This window comes from Schistocerca cancellata, chromosome 3, assembly GCF_023864275.1.
Source record: "Schistocerca cancellata isolate TAMUIC-IGC-003103 chromosome 3, iqSchCanc2.1, whole genome shotgun sequence".
NCBI lineage: Eukaryota > Metazoa > Arthropoda > Insecta > Orthoptera > Acrididae > Schistocerca > Schistocerca cancellata.
The window spans coordinates 683,060,281-683,086,607 of NC_064628.1; the positions used below are offsets into that span (position 1 = coordinate 683,060,281).

Below are 26,327 nucleotides of genomic sequence, written 5' to 3' on the forward strand. Positions count from 1 at the left end.
GGGATTTGGAATTTTTGATGGAATTTTGAATTTAATGGAAGAATGGAAATTCTGAGAAAAATACACTAAATTTAGTTTTTTAAACATCTGCAAGTGGTACAAATTAGGGATCTGGTTTCCTAATTTGTACCAGTGGGTGTATAAATTGCACTGCCATTATAAACTATGTTCTGAGCTTTGAGATAACTGCTAGTGTCTGTTTAAGGAAATGTTCCATATTTCAGCTCATACATCACGATTTGCAGACATTACAATATAACATTTTCACTGCTTTCCTCACGCCTGCGCTCTGTCTATGAATCCACATTTTGCATTTCACACATCTGATCATTTTATCCATTCGATATTTCTCGCACAATTAGCAATATCCCCGTTTCCCACAGATACTTCAAAACCCTTTTCACAAGCGAAGCTGTATTTTTACCTTTATTTTCCTTTGCTTCGGCTGTCTTTTTGCATAGGCTAATCGTCAGCTCACAGGCTTCTCGGTTAAGTCTTCAAGGTTCTGTTGAAACTTTCATCATTTCCGTCGGCTTCGGTGATATTTTTTTTGACGGACACCTTTAGCCCACATTTTGCCTACCATGGCTTGTCCTGCATTGAAATTATGGGGCAATCCATTTCGTTCTGCAATGTCGAAAGCAAGTTTTTTTCCGTGCGACATCCATAAAACGAACATCATCTCTTCAAATGTAAGAATATGTTCTTCCAGTTAGTTTTAACGTCGTTGGAAAACATTTTACTGCTGCTAAAGTATTTTTACATCCCCGTTTGCATTTTTATTTTAATTTTCTGTGTTCCCTTGATTGTTGCGACAGCTACATTTTATATGCGCACACATTGATTTAATCCACAATCTCCTTTTAGATGCACTGTTCCAGCTAAATGGTGTTCACGTGCGCCCCAGTTTCCATAACGCCATTCTGTGGCCATACTGTAACACAAAAAATGGTGTAAATAATATCATAGGATAAAGAACGCATTACAAACTTCACCACATCCTTTCTGATCACAGTGTTGTATTAATAATAATAATAAACGGATTTTTTACAGCTCGTTATACGACCAAGTTTCTTAAATTGTAGCAGTACAATACCGGGAACTTATAGGGGTACATTATATTATCTTAATCAATTTCCTACACACGAATCAAAACGAAAACAAATTTGAGACTACCTGAAAAGGAAGACTTTCTTGTACGTTCACCAATAGATAAAACATTGGTTTGCCACTATCCTTATAACAGTAATTCTCATCTCTTTCGAGTCAGTCGAAAACTATAAGACGATCTGTTCCACAACACATAGAACTGCCAGCTGTCAATGTGGTCCCAAGAAGCACGTCGTCCTGGTCTCACTAAATGTTGGTCTGTACAAGGGATATGAATTTTATAGCAGTGGTACGAATTAGAAGTCCTTATACTATAGGCAGTCGCCCCCCCCCCCTATGTAATTAGTAGTTTGCTTGTTTGCAGGTTTATCTAAGTACTGGTTCTCTTCCAATAAGGGGTCATTGTTCTCTTAAGTAAACAAGTCAGCTATGTGTTATAGCCAAACTGATTGGCCCTTACGCAAACAAATTTTTTACTTAGTCGCATGTTTTGTTTATGTGGCTCATAATTAACGGTCAATAAATGTCAAAATAATTACCACAATTTATGTGCAAGATGGGGGCATGTTAACCCACATTGTCAGTGCTTTTTAGCTTAAACTGAATAGTTTTCTGACGTAAGGGTCATTAAGTTAGGCTAGCGCAGGTAGCTGCTTTGTTTACTTAAGAGAACAGTTCCCCCCATTCATAACTCCCCACTACTCATGTCTACAGCCCTGATGCACATTGAAATCGCCGCCCCACAGTGCCGCAGCATGCTGCCAGAGGAAACAAAAGTAAATGGGGGAGGGAAGATGCATTGATGAAATGGAGTCCGGTCGAATTATTTATTTACTTCGTTTCAAAGCGAACAACGCAGCAATAGTCCATGCTTAGTTTCCCAAGTTTACGACAATATTGCAAAATCATACGACACAGTGGTTAGGTGGTGCATACTTTTTCAGTGTGATCAAAGAACGCTGAGTGATGAGAAAGAATGGTAGACTATCAATCTGTGAAGAACAGTATGTCGCAAGAGGCGGCCGGGTATTGAAGACCGGTTTATGACACTCGAGACGCTGGTCGTAAAACTAAAATTAAGTCACGAATATCAGAGTTGAGCATCTTATGTGACATCTAAACATACCAGAAGTCTCCAGGGTTCCACGCCTGCTCACACTCGTTCGCAAATTACATTGGCCCGAGGCAGCAGGGGTGATGTCGCGTCTGTGTCATGCCAGAGATGACCTCTTTAGTCACCTGATCACCGTGGAAAGGTGCTCAATTTGTTTCTATGGCCACAAGACAAAGGAGTAAACGAAGAGGTGGAAACGCATGGTTCCAGCACCGCCGAAAAACGTGAAGACTCAACCATTATAGTCCAGAGTGAAGCAGAGTGCTTCTGGGACTGTCACGGTGTGCTGCTAACAGATTATGAAGGACCAGGAAAATGCCGTCGAAATATCCTGCCGAGGGCACTGGAGGCTGCCGATTTTAGCTCATCCCTCACATTCTCCTGACTCAGTAAATTCCTTCATCTACAGACATACATACTCCGCAAGCCACCGTACGGTGCGTGGCGGAGGTTACCCTGCACCACTACAGGTCATTTACTTTCCTAACGTGGGAAAACTACAGTCTATATGCCTCCGTATGAGTCCTAATTTCTCATATCTTATCTTCGTGTTCCTTACGCAAAATGTATGTTGGCAGCCGTAAAGTCGTTCTGCAGTCAGCTTCAAATGCCGGGTCTCCAAATTTTCTCAATAGTATTCCTCGAAAAGAACGTCCCGTTCCCTCCAGGGATTCACATTTGAGTTCCTGATGCAGGTCCGCAACACTTGCGTATTGTTCGAACCTACTGCCAACAACTCTCAGATGAAGAAACCATTGCGTGACGACGAGGTTTCTCTGGATACGAATCGTTTTCTGAGCAGCTGAAATGTAGACTTCTACAACCCATCGTGACAAGCCATCCTTATGATTTTATTTTATTTTGTCGCTACCAGTTTCAACGCTTCAGTGCGTCATCCTCAGGCTGTTTTTGATGCGGCACAGGTTGCTTTGATCGCCATGCATAACCCATCAGTTGCCAGCAGTACTGGATACGCAGATAACGTGTCAGCACTCCAACCATCAACTGCCAGTTGAGTAGGCAGTTGATGGTTGGAGTGCTGTTACGTTATCTGCGTATCCAATACTGCTGGCAACTGATGGGTTATGCATGGCGATCAAAGCAACCTGTGCTGCATCAAAAACAGCCACAGGATGACGCAGTGAAGTGTTGAAACTGGTAGCGACAAAATAAAATAAAATCATAAATACGGCTGTAGGTGTTTTTTTGTCATGTAGTAAACGGCCGTCGTCCCGAGACCTGCTGTTAAAGGATGGACATAAGCTTTCTATAACCAAGGTCTCCGCCAAGCGATCCGTCGTTGGAAAAAAATTTGTCTCTTTGAAGGCTGAATACGTAGAAAAGCCAACACACAAGTCATGTTTCGTGTTAGCATCTTGAGAGTTTCTTCTAGATACTAACACAAACTTTATTACAGTCCCTGCTATCGTAAAATGCACTGAACACCAACAGTTGTCAACTTTGAAAGAAAAACTCGATAATTATGAAAAGAAAAATGAAAACCAGCATTATATGGGATTATTACTCTTGTGCCTAGCTTTAAACTTACCTCCTACGAAAGTTGTGTCGGGTTGGGGAGGGGGGGGGGGGGGGTTGAAGAGAGGCAGCAGTGTTAATCTTTTTATTCTTCTTATTTATTGGTTCTTTGTATGTATAAAGACATGACAAAATCTGTTTTGGTTCTAGGAGAAAAAGAAATAAAACGTATTTGTTTTATAAGAAGTTTTATTCAATGCAAAACTAAGAATATTTCATAAATTGTGATTTATTTTCTTGTGTTTTCCTAATAAACGCTGTTATATCTCTAATTCGTGATTGGGACATTAAATTGATGAACGTAATCATCTTGGGGTTGAAGCTCTTTTTTTCCGTGTTTGCTTTAACAATACGTATGTTTTTAGATAGGGTCCGCCTTTAGCAAAACACAATTTTTTTCTTTAACCCAAACATGTTTCATTGCAGTTGCAGCATCTTCAGTGGGCATTTTTTCATCTTTTTACCACTGTAGAAACACAACACATTATAAAAGCCACACCATGTGGTAGAAATATGAAAAATAAAAGTCCACTGAAGATGCTGCAACTGGAGTGAAACATGTTTGGGTTAAGAAACGAAATTGTGTTTTGCTAAAGGCACACCCTATCCAAAAACATACGTATTTATGAACGTAATTTGTTTGTTAACACATCAGGTCACTGACACGATCTTTAAAAATGATCACGTCTTTGAATCTACAGTATTTAGGCACCCCAAGAAGTAACGGAGAACATTCGGACAATATCTCCTTTACTAAAAAAGTCACTGGGTGCTTCTGAGGTACCCATTGTGATGTTTCTGCTACTCTGCTAACAACTCAGTACACCACGCCTCTTTCTGTATTGGCGCGTCCGCCTCTCATAATGTCAAGTGGTCAATTCCACATTGTATAAGGGAATTTAAGGGGGGGGGGGGGTTGGGGGTTCGAACGCTTATGGTCAGATAGTGTATATCCTTGCATTTCTCCTGATAACATCTGTCGCCTTGCCGAATGGAACAGTTCGGAGTAGTATGATATTTCTCTAAAGAGAATGATTCTTGGTTCTCTAGAAATGCTTAGTAGGAGCAAAATATCTGTCCCACTATCATTGGAACGCAACATTTCATTTCCGCATCCTGTCTCTCCGAAAAGAAGGCGGTGGTGGGCTGGAGCTGCGGTGGGTGGAAGAGTTCATACGTTTCCTTCTCAGCGAAATAAATGAGGACACAAGAATAACAATGGAACGCAAACACGTGAGACTAGAGTGCAAATATGTCACTACCAGCGAAACTTGGCATCAGTACACTTTCGACATTTTCGGATCGACAAACAATGGTTCCGTCATATGTCCCTTTTCGCAGAGTGACAAGAAGAGTATTGTAAACATGCGTGACAGACCTTGACGAAAGGAAGCAAACAATTGTTCATATACGGGACGTTAAAAAAAAAAGTGTCGCACACTCATACAGGGAGTAGTATTGTTGAAAATTAAAGAGAAACGCTCGCTGACGTGGCCGTTGTTTATTACGACAGCCAACTGTCAATTGACATTACAGGAGGTGCTCAGTGTGTTAGAAACAGTTTCTTACACATCCTGCGGCCATCCTCCTCAAAGAATCACGAACTCGTGTGAACACACTTGACTGCCGCATTATTTGGTCACTCGCCTGGGACACACTGTGTTGTAAAGTGCGCACGTTGTCGACGGCTGTGGAGTACACAGTTACCTTCACATGTCCGCATAGCCAGAAACCTAACGAACTAAGATCAGGCGAACGAATAGGCTACGCTAATTGACCTACTCGATCAATCAATCGCTCATTACTCATTTGTAGTAGTTATTATCGTACGAGGCTTAGACGGTGCCAAAACACATCAATTACCTTTCTGCAAGAGAAACGGTCTAAAATCGGTGCTTAATGGCAGCTGTTAATTTTTCTTGTAAACTATGTAGCTCTATGAGTCTGTCTCCTACAATTCCTACTCTCACACTAATACTAAAGTGAACGTGGTTCCTTGCTTCCGTGGTCTCCCGAGGACTCATATCTGCCTACACGCGATTATTGTGGTAATTTATTAGCCCACTCTTTAAATCAAATGCAAGCTGTGAAGTATAGACTTTGAGCATTTCGTCTTAGGATGAGTAGGCACATGTGCCATTGTGTCCTTGTGATCTCAAAGTGTGGCTTCAAATGGGATGGATAAAACAACTTCTCTTATAAAACTGACCATCCAGGATTGGCACTTTTGCCTTCAGCAGCTCCAATTCTTCGTACTTTTTTTTTTGACAGCATCTTATACTTGTCAAAACACTTGTTCTTCCATAACCGGCGTGCGAATTGTGCAAGATCTAGCATGATCCTTTGTACTTCTTAGGAACAAATCCGTGTCTGCAAGATGCTGTAAAAACCTGCTCAATTTTTTTTCCATGTGGAATTCGGCCCTCAGAATGTCGCTCGGTGTAGATGACTCACGCCTTTCGATTAATACCGTTGGCTAAACCGTACGAGCGCAAGATGTCTGCTACTTCCAGAGTGGAGACATAGGACTCATTGTTTACAAACAAAATCACTGATCTGATGCCAGCACAACCAGCTCGGTACATACGAACTGACTGATGTAGGAGACAGTTTAAGTACTATACCTGATAACACCATCTCAAAGTGCAGGGGCAGACATAGCTAACAAGACATGAGCAACGAATGTCAATAACAGGCCTATACTACTGAGTATTGACCACTCTCGACACAAATAAAATGGCTCATATCTCAAAAATGTATTTGTTTTTACTTTTATAATATTTTTAGATGTAGAGAAAGTTTTTCACAATGTGGACTGAAGTACAATCCTTCAAATTTTGAGGGTAGCAACGAATAAAATATAGGGAGCGAAAGTTTTTATACAGCTTGTACAGAAAATAGGCTACATTAATAATAGTCGATGGACTTCTGAAAGAGAGATAGAACTTGAGAAGGGAGTCAGACGAGGTTGTAGCCTATTCGCGATGTTTTTCAGTCCGTACATTGCGCAAGCGGTAAAGTGACCAAAGAAAAATTTGAAGCAGTTACAGTTCAGGGGGAAAAATAAAAACTTTGTGGTTAGCAGACGACATAATTTTGTCAGAGACAGCGAAGACGTAATTCTGTCAGAGATAGCAGTGATGTTATTACTCTACAAGAGACATCAAAGGTTTTGGAAGAGCAGCTGGACGGAATGCATAGAGCCTGGAAAAGACAACAACAAAAGTAAAATAAAACTAAGACAAGTGTAATTGAAATGTAGTCGAATTAAATCAGGCGACGCTAAGGGAATTACATTGAAAATGAAACATTAAAAGTGGTAGATGATTTTTTTTATTTGGGTACCCAAATAACTAATAGTGACTAAAGTAAGGAAGACACAGACTGGCAATAATAAGAAAAGTAGTATTAGAAAAAGAGGAATTTTTTAACATCTAATAAAAGTTTAAGTGTTTGCAAGTCGTTTTTGAAGGTTTTTGTTTGGCGTGGCGCCTTGTGTGGAAGTGAAACGGGTACGATAAGCGATGTAGACAAGAATAGAATAGAAGATTTTCAAATGTGGTGAAACAGAAGAATGCTGAAAATTGTATGGGTAGAACGAATAACGAATGGAGAGTTGCTGAACTGAATTGGAGGAAAAGAACTTTATTACACAACTTAATCAAAAGAAGAGGCCAGATGGTAGGACACATTCTGAGGCATCAAGGAATCGGCAGTTTTGTAATGGAAGGAAGTGTGTGAAGCAAAAATTGTACAGTGAACATATGGTGTACCTCCGGCGTTTCGAATCTCAGTTCGACATACTTTTTTTGTGATCAGCCTTCTCGCTGGTTTGATGTGGTCTGCCACGAATATCTGTCTTGCCCAGAGAGCTTCATATTGTGTAGTGCAACCTGTACAAGAGCTTCTGTGGCGGTTTTGCGTATCATCAACAAGGACAAATGCAATGAATATGGATGAAATGATACTCTGTGGTATTCTGCGCTTTGAATTTACTCTGATATTTAGCAGTTGCAATGATTTGATTTTGAAAATGATACTGACAATATTATACACATGTATAATGCAATATTCATACTACAACTTCTGCCGGATAATTATTTTGTTCAAATTGCACAAGAATTCCACCTGACGCAGTGTAATAATGTTGACTGTAAGTTGTGTTCATATCACTAAGATTACAGATCGTACATCAGAGCTTTTATAATTTTTGTCTTCGATTGATTAAATTATTCTTAGCTAATTGATCATGAAAAGGAACCACAGAATACCACCCGCACACAACACTGACGTATGCTACCAGAAATATTTTTCTCCGTGATTCGTGCGTAGTTTAATTTTGGCCTCATATATGTCAGCAATGAAATGTTGTTCAACAATAAATACCATCAGCACTGTTCTTAGAAGAAGCAGTCTGATTCGATGAATTTTTTCTTTCATAAATAGAGTTCAGTACCACCGGTGCACATTTATTTCTTACACATCGGAATAATGTTTGCAGTTTCAAGTAATTTAAATTTGCCGCTGAGATAAAAGTTAAGATGGCGGCCAACAAAAGATAGGGGATTTCTTTTTAATTAATATTTTCCTTTGCTCAATAAATAATTAATCATTTAAACTGATGCCACCAAAAACAATTATTAACACTGTTTTGCAAATTAGTTTAACACAAACCCATGATATTTCGACCAGAAGTACAGATGAAGTTGCTATATAATCGCAACTAACAATGGTTGCGCTTCCTGCAGCTCTGATAAAACAATTAATACAAAAATTAAAAGCGGAAGTGATTTTTCAATAATTAATCATAAATAGTTTTAACGCATTTGGCTCTGTTTTTTACCAGCAAATGAACATAAAATTACAATAATTTTACGTTAAATTTTCATTGAACAGACCTCAAATCGATTCGCGTCTTGCGTCGGCGATGTACATCAGAAGATGACGACAAAAGGGTACAAAACAAAAGAAAAGAATGACATAGATTAATGAAGACTGTGAGACAAATATTGTCTCTGTTGTACATAATTATCATCTTTTTAAGAAATAATTACATAATTGAATGAATATTATTCACACGTTCATACTCCACCCGTCACGCCTTGGACGAAGGCGAGCAGAAACCTCTTTGCTACCTGGTATGTGCTTTATAGGGTCGGCTATTCTGCCCCAGTAGCAGACTACTTTTACTCCCACAGATCCAGGTGCTGAAATTTGCCTTGTACACTTTCATTCATGCTTTTCATTCATCAGGTGTGACGAGGAATGGTTGTATACACTGACATAATGCACACAGATGTATTGACTATGCGTGTGGCGCTCCGGTAATTACCAGAAATCTTAGTAAATTGTGAGGTGAAATAAAGGTAATATCCTTTGTGGCCACTATAGACAGTTTTTTTTATGCAGTTTCCAGTCTGCGGCTAGAATTGAAGTGCCATAGGCGGTTATATTTAGTTAAATGTTAAACAAAATGATAAAGAGTCTCACAGTACTCTTTGCCTTCCATATAACGTTTTTAAGCACCTTACAACACTGTTTGTATTGGGCTACTGTAGCTCGATTGTGACTGTTTCTAACGATTTGTTATAATTCCCACTTTGTTGTACATGGTATCCTTTCGCACTAGTCAGTCACCCAGGCTGCCGTTTACTGCTATTATCATGTTTAGAACACTCTAATGAAAAGCAACCTTCAAAGAGCGTGAGATATGTGTTAATGAAAGCAATACATTTTCATCTATTTTATCGGCTCTGTAAACTTTCTGCCACTCATGTTACTTAACGAGGTGTAAAAAACTCTGTTGCCGTTGGATTAGCTTTTCTACATATTTTGTAATTATATAGAATATTTGTTTGACTACAAAACTCTATTAATGTTAAAATTTGCGCTTCATGGTCTGAAAGACCATTCATCTGTTTACTAACAGAAATGAAAACTGAATAAAAATATGCCCCGTGCACACTGGTTGGAAAAAACATAGTCTGCATCAGGTCATACGAGTTTAGATCTTCCAACATCCTTTTACTTGCACAGTCACATACAAAATTAATATTGAAGTCACCACATATAACTAATTTTTGGTACTTCCTATAAAGTGAACCAAGAACCCTCTCTAGTTTGAGCAGAAATGCTCTGAAGTCAGAGTTAGGGTACTTATAAATAACAACAATTAGAAATTTAGTTTCACTAACTTCAACTGCCCCTGCACAACATTCAAATACCTGTTCAGCGCAGTGCCGTGAGACGTCTACGGACGTAAATGGAATATTGTTTTCTACGTACATGGCCTCCCCCTCACTCCTCATAGAACTCCTTGAAAAACAGCCAGCTAATCTGTGTCACGGTAAAGGAAGCCTCTGAATTGCCAAATTATTCAAGTGGTACTCCGATACATCAATAGTGTCAGGGTAAACATCTATAAACAGTTCACTAATTTATCTCCTAATACCTATTACATTTTGATGAAATACGCTAATTCGTTAGCTACATGGATACCTGACCTCCTTTGAACGTCATTCCTTTGTTAGAGGGATTTCCTTTAAGCAGGGATACGTATCAGCTGACTTCAATAAAAAAAAAGGTGCAGCTCTAACACCAACTACTACAGGAATTTTTCCATGGGTGGTCCCACCACCGCCCACTACACGGTCACCTATAAACTCTGCCAGCCTCCCCTTCCCATACCTACCGAGGTGCAGGCCACGCCTACTGAAATCCGATCTATTGATAGATTCAAATGGCACCACTGCAATGTGAGCCATGCCCTCCGCCATCAGTGCTTTCTCCAGCCTCTTGTTAATATGCCTAGTAGCAGTATTAAGATGAGGCCGATCACAACGCTGAAACAGTTGCACTAAGTGTACATTAGTGCCACCAGTTTGAGCAGCTGTCTTTACGAGGTGCCACCTACATCACACTCCCCGTCGCTATCAAGACTATTCCAAGGACCACCCACAATCACCACCTGATCCCTTGCACTAAGCTTCACAATGCTGGTGACCTGCAACTGCTGCCATTCGAACTACTTAGCAGCAGGACCTTCTTCTTTCTATTAGAATTTACAACTGACAGGCTGCCTAGCTGCTGAGGACTGCTGCATGTTTCCTACACCCACAGGTACTACAGACTCCTCTCCACTAAACTCAGACAGTTGGTCGAATCTATTGGTCATACACAAAGTACAACTGTCTGAATATCACTCCTCCTAGCTGCCTTCTTACCAACTGCCAGTTCCTGTTCCCCAGCGCCCTTCGCCCTCCTCATCCTATTTATTTTCTCCTTTGCGTTTTGTAACTGCACCTGGCAGGCCCAGATCTTACGGTCCTGCTCCTCTATCAACTTACCAGGTGTACCGGTATGAAATGAGCGTTTTTTGTGAAAATGAACCCTAATTTTGAATTGAGAAGTAAAAAAAATTTATTCAAAGTACTGACTATTGCTTTCTATTCATTTTGACCACCTTTCTGGCAATTTGTGTACACCACGCCAGTAGAAATGTTCGTCTTTTGAAGCAAACCAATCAGACATCCAATTTTCGACGTCTTCGTAGGAAACGAAGTGTTCCTCAGCCAATGCGTGTCCCATTGATGAAAACAAATGGTAGTCGGAAGGGGCCAAGTCTGAATACGGCGGGTGGGGTAGCAGCTCCCAGCCAAGTGTTTTGATTGTATCCTGGACCAGTTTTGCTTTGTGTGCAGGTGCATTGTTGTGTAAAAAAATTACTTTGCCATGTCTTCTGGCCCATTCTGGTCTTTTTTCGGTCAATGCATAGTTCAAATTGATCATTTGTTGTCTGTAGCGATTAGTATTCACAGTTTCGCCGCGTTAAGAAGCTCGTGATACACCACATGTTTCTGATCCCACCAAACACAGAGCATTGGTTCAAATGGCTCTGAGCACTATGGGACTTAACTGCTACGGTCATCAGTCCCCTAGAACTTAGAACTACTTAAACCTAACTAACCTAAGGACAGCACATAACACCCAGCCATCACGAGGCAGAGAAAATCCCTGACCCCGCCGGGAATCGAACCCGGGAACCCGGGCGTGGGAAGCGAGAACCACAGAGCATTGGATTCTTGCCGAATCGATCTGGTTTTGCAGTCGATGTTGATGGTTCTCCCGTTTTCCCGTTTAGGATTCTTAAAATAAATCCATTTTTCATCGCCAGCAACAATTCAATGCAAATTTTATTTTCTTTCATGTCTTTGAAGGAAAATTTGACAAATGGTTTTTCGATTTTCCATCTGTCTATCATTCAATTCATGTGGCACCCACTTTCCACACTTTTGGATCTTTCTCATAGCTTTCAAGCGGTGAGAAATTGTTTGTTGTGCAACATTTAGCGTTGCTGCCATTTGCTTCTGGCTCAAGGTATCATCTTCATCCAATATTGCTTGCAATTCGGCGTCTTCGAACTTTTTTGGTGGTCTTCCACATTCTTCATTTCTTACATCAAAACCATTAATTCTGAACCGTTGAAACCATCTTTTGCATGTTGCTTCTGATAGAGCATGATCACCATATGCCGCGACAAGCATTCGATGCGACTCTGCAACTTTTTTTCAAATGAAAACAAAAAATTAATGCTTTCCGCAAATCATATCTTTCTGGTACAAAATTCGACATTGTTGACACGATGAAAACATAAGAAGTTGTTTGTTCCATGACTTGATGTATACTAAATATCTTTGATAGATGTCATACCAACCAAACAAAAAACAATTGAGGCTCGTTCACAACGAATGTTCACTGTCGACACATTTGTATCTTAACGCTCACTTCATACCGGTACACCTGGTACATCTGCTACAAATTCTGCATTTCCTGGAGAGGATCTCGCTAGAATGCTCGCTGGCATTCCCGCAACATCCCCCCCCCCCCCCAATGAAAATACTTTGAGCAAATCTCACGCTGTAACCCACTACTTACAAACCTACGACAAAGCCCACACTTCTCACTCATGGTAAAATGTTAACAGTTACTGAAAAAAGTAAACATCTACGTTACCTAAATTCAATTACTATAGTAGGACTATTTAAAGAACTAACAATAGTGGTCTCAAATTTCCCTCTCTACTAACAAAGCAACTAATTTTATTAATATTGCTAAACCACAAGTAATACCAATAGCACATAAACTTCACTCAATTTCTTATCTAAAACCAGAAATTCAAACGAACACTAGCACACTTGACGAAAAGAAACACAGTGAACGATAGTTTTCTGAAATGTTTCACTACATACAATATGAAACGTCAGCTATAAACTATCGTAGTATATTTAATAAATAACTTCAATGCATAAAAATCTCTATGAAGATTCCGAAAATTTATTAAACCGTTATTTCATCTGAAATAGCTCGAGACACCGTTGAAAACACCGAATAACAGTGCACAAACAACTTTGTCAGAAATTAAGAAACACTGTAGCTGCAACTGCATGCTGCGAAATGTAAACACACTGCTAATATTTAGATGAACGAATGAAAACTACTGAATTTAATATTAGAATACAGTGCACAAACAACTTGATTAATGCTTAGTTTTAGAACCGCTACAGCTGCAAACGCACGCTGCGAAATGTCACGGTAAGATGTATTCTACAGTGAATCATAGCAAAATGACACTATGAATTTTTCACTTACTTCACTGATTCCTTAATTTAAATGCCAGGTTTGGTTTCACATATATTTGTACAAATATAGCGAATGGGCTTTTTAATCGTGCTGGACAGCACTAGTGCTATAGCGGAGCTTTCAGTGTAACTCATAGATTTTGTTTACACTTTCGGAAACCATCAGGTATTTAGAGATCTATTGCAATAGAACATCTCATTGCATAATATCCTTCCAATGGTCAGAAGCTGTGGGTTCACGAACATGGTCAGGCAGTGTTACATAAACTAAAAGTTTGAAGGTGGCTGATGTAGCTGAACTGCCCAAAAACAAGAATTACCGTAAGGGAACTGGCTTACTTCTAGATGCCTTTGGCCGGCCCCTTACCTGTAAAGTAATCCTTAAAGATCTTTAAAAACACTAGATTTCAATGCTAGCGTATATTTTCTCTTTCAAGGTTATGTATCAATTTTTTTTTCTGAAAAAGAGAAAACAAAACGAATATGGGAATCGCATTCTCCACTAATAATACACTTACTAGCGCAGACATCAAAACAGTCGAGGTAGAAACCAGTGAGAGTGGAGTATACAACGTTTCGTGTTCTGGTTACTCGATTATATCCCAGGATTGTGGCAAGTTGTTTTCTACCATGCACAATTTTTCAACTGAGCATGTGCTAAACATCTACAGATGAACCTCTATGATATATATATGCAGACTAAAGGGACGAATTAAAGTTTGTACCAAGGCCAGGATTCGAACCCGGGTCTCCTGCTCAGTAGGCAGATGTGCTAACCACTACGCCACCCTGGCACGTTATAATAAAAATTGAGATAAAGATTAATGTTGTTCCATTTGGTCCTAATAAGGTTTTAAAATCGTTGTGCAAGGTTAAATTTAATTTGTTTCAAATGATATTAATCCGTGACGCACAACTGCATGGACTACACTAGTACGTCTTCCTCCTCATCCACGGTTGAAGCTTGAAAAGCTCTCTGGAGCCACATAGCCCCATTTCAGTAAAGCACTTATGCCTGAGTTTCAGGGAAGATCCCCCATTTCGTTGTATGCTAACGAGCTATTCCAATAGAGCTGGAGAACCTATGCAATGCTGCTCAAGTTTAGGGGGAATACAAAGTGGGCAGCGGCGTGAATAGGAATTTGTATCGAGGAAGCAGGCCTGCTATGGTAGTCCGTGCAGTTGTGAAAAGTCACTGTGCCAGGATGGCGTAGTCGTTAGCACATCTGGACAGTGAAAGGCAGATCTCGGTTCGTATCCTGCTCTTCGTACAATTTTTCATTCGTTGCTTTAGTCTGCATATATGTACATCGTCGATGTTAATGACCTGAAAAAGTCTCTGGAACCATATAGTTTCATTTCATACAGATGAACCGTAAATGTCTGACATCTGCTGGATACGTTACACGATTTATAAGCGCGCTGCAGTCAGCAAGCTGGGTACTCTATGGTGATGTCCGGTGGGTTGCCCTTTGGTGTGGCCCTCGGCGTACTCTGTCGCCTTCATTGAGAGTAAACCATGGAAACGAAGGAATTCAATGCGTTACGAGAATGAGAAGCCTCTGCACCGGCTAAGTAAAGAGTACATCGTGGGTAGCCGAATATGTTTGGCAGGTGCACAGGTGAAACACCGTGCGTGGTTGCAAACGACGACTGGCTTCAAGTATCCAGAAGGCCAGGAAAAAATTCGAGATTCGCATGGCCTACTCGTCCCGCCTTCTATGTCGGAAAAACAAGTACAACTTTTAGACACGGTTCCAGTAGCATATGACTGCCTTGAGATGAAATCGGTTAGAGCACTCGTTCAATGCAGAGAGCACACACGACACTAAACACGTTGCGGACTAATTAAAAAATAACAGTTGCTCAGTTCTGGCTACAGCCCAACGGAAAGGACTTAGATCTGCTAATCAAACGCAAAGAGGCAGTGGCACTGTAAAATCAGAAAGACCATTTTGAAAGGAACACTATATTTTGCTAGTCACTATTTCAGTAAGTTTCAGGATTTATTTCGACTTAACAATCCTTAGTGATGAGATATCTAACGAAACTGTAATGCGAACGTCAACATAAAGTTATTTATAGTATCTAAATACGAGAACATAGATTTTTGCTTAACTCTTAGTATATGAACACTTTAAGACGAAACAAAGAAGGATGCAACACAAAGGAATTATTCGAGTGGGGCGGAAATTGGTAGCTGTGATTTACGTGTACAGACAAACAAATGATTAGAATTTCAGAAGAAATGCATAATGTATTCAAGAGACAGAGTTTCACAAACTGAGCAAGTCAACAACGCGTTGGTCCACCTCTGGCTCTTATGCAAGCAGTTTTTCGTCTTGGTATTGACTCGTAGAGCTGTTTGATGTCCTCCTTAGGGATATCGTACCATATTCTGTCCAGTTGGCGCACTAGATTGTCAAAATCCCCAGCTGACTAGAGGACGCTACCCATACTGTTCCAAGCGTTCTCAATTCAGAAGAGATCTGGCGACCTTTCTGGTCAAATTATGCTTGGACAAACACGAAGACAAGCGATAGACACTCCCGCAGTGTGCGGCCGGTCATTATCTTGCTGAAATGTAAAACCAGGGTGGCTTGGCTTGAAGACCAGCAAAAGGTGGCGTAGAATATTGTCGACGTACCGGTGTGCTGTGAGGCTGCCGCGGATGACTACCAAAGGGATCCTTCTCTGAAAAGAAATGGCACTCTAGACCATATAGCACATGGTAGTCGGGCCGCATGGTCGGCGACACTCAGGGTGCTAACTCACTGATGTCTGGGGTGTCTCCAGTCACTTTTTCGCTGGTCATCGAGTCTCAGTTCAAAGAGGGACTCGTCTCTGAAGACAATTCTACTACAGTCAATGAGATTCGAGGAAAAGACATCTCTGGAGACGCCCCAGACAGCGGCTTAACCGTGGATTTAATTTCAAAGAATATTCTTAAAAATTTATTTTATTTACTAGCGATTCATCAAGAACATTAACACATTTAATCACACTATGTGAGCATGGAAGTACTTGCCAGGGAGTAACTGATGAAATCAAAATGAAATTGCTTTTAACAAATGGGAATTTTATTCCTAAAAGCTTTTTTTTCTTTTTAAAAGAAACAGATTTAAAATTATAAGCAGAAAGCACCCTCCAAATATCAACTTACAATTTATTCAGAGGCAGAAAGAAACAAATTTTTGAGTGTATGAGCTTTCGGGCTGAGAACCTTGCCGCTCCCTTTTGACACGGCCGTAGTCACGACCGCTCACAACAACCTCTGAAAGACTACACTGGTGCAAATCTGCAACACACCAGATTACCTTAAAGTAAAAGTTTTAACAATTCACACAAGCACACAAACTATGCACCCCGTAGGAGGGCTGGAAATGGTATAAAACACTAAAATTAAAAGATTAACTTGCCACCGAAGGTGCAACTTGATTTTAACTTCTAAGAAAATCCTTACAGTGGAAGGGTGGCAACTTTGTATACTAAAATGGCCATTTAAATAAAAGCCCATGAAATGCAATCTTATATAAAATTATAAAAGATTGGCCAAACGAATTAACATGTTCTACAGTACACATATACCGCCTCTCAAGATGATAGGCAAGATAAAAACATATTTCAGGAATTAGGCCGTTACATTCCAAGCAATAAATTCGATAACACACCGAATCTGACAAACATGACAGAGGCAGTTACTAACGTACGGTAGATTGATAGGGAGATTACCGAACAACCCGAACCGCAGGTTGCTCTAACCTGCCCCTACTCCACAAGGGAAAAACGGACCACCCAGTTCACAAATAACCAACTTCCCGCAGGTGGGCAAGCGGAAAAGAATGGTGGGATGACCCCAAAACAAAGCGGCTGGTGACCTCACCAAGAAAACAAGTAGAATTTAACAAGTAAATGAAACAACATGTCACCAAACACTTAACTTCTAATAAACTGCGATTTCTGGAGAAGACCTGGCGCTGCACCCCCAAATCGCTCTCTCGAACCGTCTGCTGCCAGCCGCTTCAACGGAAGGCGCGCCCATCTCCCGTCTCAAGGCGTCACAGCTCGCACCGGCCAGACCGATGTCGTGGGTTGACTCCTGTTGCTCTCGTGGCGGCCGCGAAGCCACTACCCCTCGCTATACGGCGCGGCCCACTGGACTCACGTGACGACGTCACATGCACCGACGCTCAAGACGGACAAGTCATCTTGTGTCTCAGTGCGCGACCGACCAACTGATCGATCCAACCGCCAATGACCATTGCCTGAGCAACTCGAGCAGACTGGCGGCCTCACGCGCAGACTCAGGTGCAGGAACTAAGCCCCGACCGAGCGACCACTCACTCCTGGCGGGGAAAAAAACTCACTCCTGGCGGAGTGGAGAGACTCTCATTTATCCGGCTTTAAACATTGATCCGAACGGAAGACATACTAAGACTCCGGGCGACAGACAGACACTGACTGCCCCACAAATTCGGATGAGAGACTGACCCCAGACTGACTCAGGACTCACGTGGACTGACTCCAAACTCACTCGGACTGACTACTGGCGAGCTCAGAGCGCCCCTTAAATGCGCGTGAACAGGCAACCTTTCGCCTTTCCCACCAGAGGGAGACACCAAAGCTGCGATTGCCACAGTGGCGCCACCGCCAGAAACAGAGGGCGACTGCTTCACACTACGCGCTGCGGCGCGCTCTTCAAAACAGCGTTTTTCTACCACGGCTCAGCGGTGTTTACCAACCGGACTCTCGACTACCGTACAGTGATGGTCTAGAGTACGATTTCTGTTCGTTGCAGGATCCCTTTGGTTGTCATCGGCGGCATCCTCACAGCCAGCGGTACGTTGATGATATTCTACGCCCCGGTTTGTTTCCCTTCACTGGAAACCATCCTGGCTCTCTGAGCACTATGGGACTCAACTGCTGAGGTCATAAGTCCCCTAGAACTTAGAACTAGTTAAACCGAACTAACCTAAGGACATCACAAACATCCATGCCCGACGCAGGATTCGAACCTGCGACCGTAGCGGTCTTGCGGTTCCAGACTGCAGCGCCTTAAACCGCACGGCCACTTCGGCCGGCGGAAACCATCCTGGGCTTACGTTTCAGCCCACTGTGGGAGTTTATGCTGCATGTCTTCGTGTTTGACGAATCATAATTTTACCAGCAAGGTCGCCGGATCTCTCCTCAACTGAAAAACATTGAAGCATTATGGGTAGTGTCCTCCAGTCAGATCGAATTTTGACGATCTAGTGCGCCAGTTAGACAGAATTTGGTACGAAATGGCTCTGAGCACTATTGGACTTAACTTCTGAGGTCACCAGTCGCCTAGAACTTAGAACTAATTAAACCTAACTAACCTAAGGAATCACACACATCCATGCCCGAGGCAGGATTCGAACCTGCGACCGCAGCGAATTTGGTACGATAGCCCTCTGGACGACATCCAGCGATTCTGTTAATCAGTGCCAAGGCTAATAGCTGCTGGCGTAAGGGCCAGAGGTGGGCCAACGCGTTATTGACTTGCTCAGTTTGTGAAGCACTTTCTCTTGAATAACTCATCCAATTTTTCTGAAATTATAATCGTTTTGTGTGCTTGTACATGTACATTTTACTACACTCCTGGAAACTGAAATAAGAACACCGTGAATTCATTGTCCCAGGAAGGGGAAACTTTATTGACACATTCCTGGGGTCAGATACATCACATGATCACACTGACAGAACCACAGGCACATAGACACTGGCAACAGAGCATGCACAATGTCGGCACTAGTACAGTGTATATCCACCTTTCGCAGCAATGCAGGCTGCTATTCTCCCATGGAGACGATCGTAGAGATGCTGGATGTAGTCCTGTGGAACGGCTTGCCATGCCATTTCCACCTGGCGCCTCAGTTGGACCAGCGTTCGTGCTGGACGTGCAGACCGCGTGAGACGACGCTTCATCCAGTCTCAAACATGCTCAATGGGGGACAGATCCGGAGATCTTGCTGGCCAGGGTAGTTGACTTACACCTTCTAGAGCACGTTGGGTGACACGGGATACATGCGGACGTGCATTGTCCTGTTGGAACAGCAAGTTCCCTTGCCGGTCTAGGAATGGTAGAACGATGGGTTCGATGACGGTTTGGATGTACCGTGCACTATTCAGTGTCCCCTCGACGATCACCAGTGGTGTACGGCCAGTGTAGGAGATCGCTCCCCACACCATGATGCCGGGTGTTGGCCCTGTGTGCCTCGGTCGTATGCAGTCCTGATTGTGGCGCTCACCTGCACGGCGCCAAACACGCATACGACCATCATTGGCACCAAGGCAGAAGCGACTCTCATTGCTGAAGACGACACGTCTCCATTCGTCCCTCCATTCACGCCTGTCGCGACACCACTGGAGGCGGGCTGCACGATGTTGGGGCGTGAGCGGAAGACGGCTTAACGGTGTGCGGGACCGTAGCCCAGCTTCATGGAGACGGTTGCGAATGGTCCTCACCGATACCCCAGGAGCAACAGTGTCCCTAATTTGCTGGGAAGTGGCGGTGCGGTCCCCTACGGCACTGCGTAGGATCCTACGGTCTTGGCGTGCATCCGTGCGTCGCTGCGGTCCGGTCCCAGGTCGACGGGCACGTGCACCTTCCGCCGACCACTGGCGACAACATCGATGTACTGTGGAGACCTCACGCCCCACGTGTTGAGCAATTCGGCGGTACGTCCACCCGGCCTCCCGCATGCCCACTATACGCCCTCGCTCAAAGTCCGTCAACTGCACATACGGTTCACGTCCACGCTGTCGCGGCATGCTACCAGTGTTAAAGACTGCGATGGAGCTCCGTATGCCACGGCAAACTGGCTGATACTGACGGCGGCGGTACACAAATGCTGCGCAGCTAGCGCCATTCGACGGCCAACACCGCGGTTCCTGGTGTGTCCGCTGTGCCGTGCGTGTGATCATTGCTTGTACAGCCCTCTCGCAGTGTCCGGAGCAAGTATGGTGGGTCTGACACACCGGTGTCAATGTGTTCTTTTTTCCATTTCCAGGAGTGTAGTTTCCGTCCCGTTGGGATAATTACTTCGTGTTTTCTTTCTTAGAGTGTATATACGGAATGTTTTGATGTATACGAAAAGAAGGGCTCGTTGAGTTTAGGGATGTACTGTTGTGAAGGACAGTTCTCGACAAGGAACTCTTTTACTTCAGCCACGAATGTTTATCCCAGCTAACATGCTAACTTTCTCACGCCTGCTAATTTTATCTTCCTTTCCTTGATCTCGCGATTTAATTTAATTTAACCCACTACCTTGAACAGGAATACATTCATTTCCATCATTATCTTGCCAGAAAGCTCCAAGGGCAACCGCTGCTTGGGAAGAATCACACGGTTTGTTCTTGTGGCCTACTGACCGTGATAGTGGGACGAGCACTTAGATCTGCATTTTTCTTCCAGTTGCCCTCTGCCGAATTCTCTTAGATGTTTTGCCTTGATCAGTGTGTTATTTGACAACAGATTATCATGCTGCTAAAGTATGGACTTAGTTACAACGAGGTCACTTCTGGGTATTTCTGTTCTTACTACATAACTATTGTGCGACTAAGAGCCGGCTTTCATTCATACCATATTCTGTATATGTACTTTCTCTGTACCTACAATAAAGCGCGTTTCGCATCACAGATATAAAATTTGTAGTTTCGTTTATTCCTGATCCGATTTCTATCTTAAGTAGCCCATCCACCCAAAAGTACTATTACTTCCTTAATTTTGATGAGAAGGGCTTTATAATCTGCGAATACTTCTATGGGTATCTGTTAATCTGCACTTTTTCCCCTGATTTACTGGCCCTATAGACATACGTGAGGAATGACAGAGCACTTACTTAATGACGTAGGTAATTTTCTTCCTATCCCAGTTTTACTCTTCTCATATGTTTTTTTCTGGGTACGGCGGGGTACTAAAACGCACAAGTTCAAATGGCTCTGAGCACTATGGGACTCAACTGCTGTGGTCATAAGTCCCCTAGAACTTAGAACTACTTAAACCTAACTAACCTAAGGACAGCACACAACACCCAGCCATCACGAGGCAGAGAAAATCCCTGACCCCGCCGGGAATCGAACCCGGGAACCCGGGCGTGGGAAGCGAGAACGCTACCGCACGACCACGAGATGCGGGCAACGCACAAGTAGCACAATATAATTCTTCTTAGAAATTTGGGCATTTTTTGCCTTTTCTGAAGAGCAGTGTCAACAACAACCCTGCTACTTACCCACAAATGTTTCTCAGAACTACCCTCTTGAGTTTCTCACGTCTGCTCGTTTTCTCTTCCACTCCATTCCTTGGTCTCATTTCATCAATGACCTTCTTACAAGTTGGCGTAGAAATGGACCGAGATTCAGGGGACCTTTTTTTTAGTGGGAGTTTGCTTTTAGGAGAGTAATAATCAATAACGATGAACATCATGTGTATGCTGAAACCTACAGAAAGCGCTACAATGAAAGCGTACCTAAGAAATGCCATATTTAAAATAACACCTCTATGACCAGTTTGAAAAATGAAGTGGACTAGTCCCTCCCGCTCGCCAATAGGTGGCAGTGTGAGGGTATTTTTAAGAAGATGATGAAAGGGCATGACGATGGTTAACGTTCTTCGAAACGGAGCGTATATTTTGTGCACTTGTACCTGAGGATCGACCGGAAAACAACAGTTATTGCAAGACGACAGTTGGAACACCAGTGTTTTAAACTAGATGCTAGGAGGTGGAATATCTAGTCCATAAAGTATTGGGTGTTTTATGTCTCATTCGTTCTCGTCACCTGTAATTCCCTACCTCCCTAGAAGGAGGCGGACAAGCAGCTACTCTGATGTCACTCTTCAGCTTATGGTTTAAAAATATTAAAATGCAGAAAGATACATTGCTAGGAATAAAAACGACGATGCTGTGGGCTGTTGGTAATATTTTCTAGATGAGGGATTCTGATGTAGATGGGACATGAGAGGAAATGATATGACAAAGGATACTGGATATTGGGAGGTGTTAAAAGAGGGATGTAGATGGTGCGATGCCTTTGGGTTGCATTTATGCATGGAAAATGTAAGATGGATTCCTCAGCTGGAATAGAAGTTGTGAGGTAGGTTATAGTTGATAGGATCGATAGATCTCACCATTGTTTATGATTTCATAGTCTTGGAGAGGAAGTCGGTTGAGATTACCCTGAGAAAGCTTAAGATGAGAAGTACGAGTACGGTAGGTGAGATTCGCTGATGAGATTGCTATCATCAGTGAAAGTGAACGAGAATTACAGAGTCTGCTGAAGGGAATGAACAGTCTAGTGAGTACAGAATATGGACTGAAGATGAGAGTAATGAGAAGTAACAGAAATGAGAACATCGGAAAACTTAACATCTGTATTGATGGTTATGAAGTAGATGAAGTTCAGGAATTCTTCTACCTAGGGAGCAAAATAATCCAAGACGCACATAGCACGGAGGACATCAGAGGCAGACTAGCACTGGCAAAAAAGGGCATTCCTGGCCAAGAGAAGTCTACTAGTGTCAAACATAATCCTTAATTTGAGAAAGAAATTTCTGAGAATGTATGTTTCGATCACAGCCAGGTATGGTAGTGAAATATGCACTGTGGGAATACTGGAACACAAGAAGTGTATTTGAGATGAGATGCTACACACGAATGATGAAAATTAGGTGGACTGATAAGGTGAGAAATGAGGAGGTCCTGCGATGAACCTGAGAGGAAAGGAATATATGGAAAAGAGTGACAAGGAGAAGGGAGAGGATGATAGGACATCTGCCAAGACATCACGGAATAAGTGCTTTGGTACTACAGGGAGCTGTAGAGGTAAAATCTGTAGAGGACGAGAGAGACTGGAATACAAACGGATAATAATTGAGAACAATGAATGAAATTTTCACTCTGCGGCGGAGATTACGCTGATTTGAAACTTCGTGGCAGATTAAAACTGTGTGCCGGACTGAGATTCGAACTCGGGACCTTTGCCTTACGCGGGCAAGTGCTCTACCAACTGAGTTACCCAAACATGACTCACAACCCGTCTTCACAATTTTACTTCCGCCAGTACCTCATCTCCCACCTTCCAAACTTCACAGAAGTTCTCCTGCGAAACGTGTAGCACTAGCACTACTAGAAGAAAGGAGAACTTCTGTGAAGTTTGGAAGGTGGGAGACGAAGTACTGGCGGAAGTAAAATTGTGAGGAGGGGTCGTGAGTCTTGTTGGGTAGCTCAGTTGGTAGAGCACTTACGCATGAAAGGCAAAGGTCCCGAGTTCGAGTCTCGGTCCGGCAAACAGTTTTAATCTGCCAGGAAGTTTCTATTGAGAACGTAGGTTGCAAGGGCTACTCTGTGATGAAGAGATTGACACAGGAGTGGAATTCGTGGGGGGCCGCATCTAACCAGAAGACTGATGACCCAAAAAAAGGGCGAGATGTAGGGATACAAGTGCGCCCATTGCTCTGGGTTCCGAGAGGAGGAGGTGCAGTGAGATGGTGCAATTCGAATTTGCGGGAGACATAGGACTGGCGAAGATACTCCAAGTGTTTTAGAAGTGAGAACTTTATCACCTGGTATAGGATAGGAATGGCGGAAGGTGAAATGATATGAAAGGCGAGCTGGAGTGCATGGCGTTGGAACATTTAGAGGAAGTTGTAGAAACTGGGATGGACCGTTGATTTAGTTCCCAGTCCCCGAATACTCTATCTGGTTAAAAGTATTCAAAATCCCTACGGAATGCGGAATTGACCACTAGACCAGCGTGTGTAAAAGGAGGCGGGAAGTACTCTCTTGCCAGTATAGAAGCAGTAACAGCAGAATTGGTCGATCAGGATGAGTTCGAACGTGGACTACTTTTTGGATGTCACCAGAGGGGTATTTCATCGCTTCCAGTGCTGCCCAAGCTGACTGTTGGTGATGCGGTTGTGAAGTAGATAGGCGAAAGAACAACCAGAGCCAAATTATAAAGCAGGCCTAAATCATCCACTGATGGACAGGGGGTTGTTGAGGATTGCGGAGGGTGGTTGTAAAAATAGCATGAAATCAGCCGAAGGAACCACTCGTGAGTTACAAAGTGCTACCAGGGAGTTGAAGTGTCCAGAGGCGCTGTACCACTGCATGAGAGAGTTGACTGATACGGTACCTGATTGGTCATGACCTATATGCTGCGTCTCTGTACAAAATCAAATGGCTGATTGACGATATTCACGCCTGCGGCAGCGAGGGCATTCCAGAGCACGCACTGTGATGCTGTGCGCTCTGCGAAGGTGTAGCGGGTAATGGTCGTCAAGCGTTAAGAACACTGAATTCCAGACATGTCAACCTGGTGCATCTTGGACGATACTGCAGCCGCGTACCCAGGAATGCCAAGGAAGGCTTTACAAGACAATCAACCGCACGGCAGTATGCTGCCATCCCGGCTACACCAAATACTCTGCAGATGGAGAGAAGACAGTTGAGGTGTTGAGGTCGGTGACCACTGAATGAAATGGATTTTCAAGAGCTTACTCTGCGTTGATGCAAGTGATCACGGAAGCGTGAATTCTAAGACGTTATAGTGAGACGTGCTGTCGCTTGTATAGTTGAAACGCTATTGACGTGCTGCCCTAAGCCGAAGGAATTCAGCAGACAGTGGCTGTTGACCGGAGCAGTAGGAGGGCGGATCCAATAGCGGAAACATATGCGAACAGTTTAGATGCACCCTAATAAACGAACAGAAACAGAACAGAACCTGTAGCACTAAAAGAGTACTCATAGTTGGGTAATTAAGAGTTTTTAGTTATAGTTTTGTAGTAGAGAATAATTATAATAGTACCGTTTTTGTAGAATTAGCATTTTTTAAACATTTGTAAGTGTAAGACACAAATAATTAATACGTGTATTTATTAGTACCCACAAAAATGTAACTGTAGGGCGTAGATAGTAGGCTGTAATATGGATAACAATTAATTTCAAAAGATCACTTTTTTAGTTTCAGTTCAAGAGGAGAAATAGATTTCCATTCCTCCACAGACATTCAGACACTTCAAAGAGAGTGTTCCCAGCAGACCTCTAGCTGCCATAAAAGCGAATTAAATGGTTTAAATGGCTCTGAGTACTATGGGACTTACCATCTATGGTCATCAGTCCCCTAGAACTTAGAACTACTTAAACGTAACTAACCTAAGGACAACACACAACACCCAGTAATCACGAGGCAGAGAAAATCCCTGACCCCGCCGGGAATCGAACCCGGGAACCCGGGCATGGGAAGCGAGAACGCTACCGCACGACGAAGAGCTGCGGACGAAAGTGAATTAATATGTTAATGTCCATTAGAAAAAAGTGAGCGTTTGGATACTCTGGATCAGATAATGTATTTGTTGCTCCCGCGCCCAATACTCGTAGCAGCTATTCATCCGGAAACTTTTCTGCCCCTATGCCGGCCACACAGCTGGTTGACACGTGCTGCACTGGATTGGTTCGGCGCCCGCCCGTCGGTCGCTAATCTCAGGGACGTGAGCTGCTTGCACAGACCATCCGCCCTTCGCTGCACAGATAATGCACGCCCAATGTCCTGTGCCTTACGGCTGGAGACAAAACACCGCTACCTTTATCACATCCTGAGGCCGGTCATTGTGCAAAAGTAGAGCAAACAGCTGTTCTGTGAACTTCAACAATAACCAGCCGGTGCCTGAAGAGAAGGAAAAGTACTGTCTCCAGCCTCATGAGATTTGTATCGAAATCCACAGAAAGACATACTGTTTTGCTGGAATTCTTAGAATACTGTAATATTTCCTCCCTATAGGTGGTACCCTAAGCTAGTCATCGTTGTTATTAAATGAATTTTTTGGTGGGAAATTCTCGAAAAGTTTTGGTGAATAGCTGGTAATCGTTCTGAGCACAGAAGGGGAGAACATGTAATAGAATGGAAAT

At 42.8% G+C, this 26,327-nt stretch overlaps 1 protein-coding gene and 1 non-coding gene across 2 annotated transcripts in view; one reads left to right on the top strand and one right to left on the bottom strand.

Moving 5' to 3' along the window:
* LOC126175665 (ABC transporter G family member 20) overlaps positions 1–26,327 on the top strand; it is a 779,392-nt gene that overhangs the window by 15,463 nt on the left and 737,602 nt on the right. The gene's annotated exons all lie outside the window — the stretch shown is intronic.
* Trnas-acu (transfer RNA serine (anticodon ACU)) lies at positions 14,121–14,192 on the bottom strand. Its single transcript has one exon. It is a non-coding gene; the product is annotated as a tRNA-Ser (tRNA).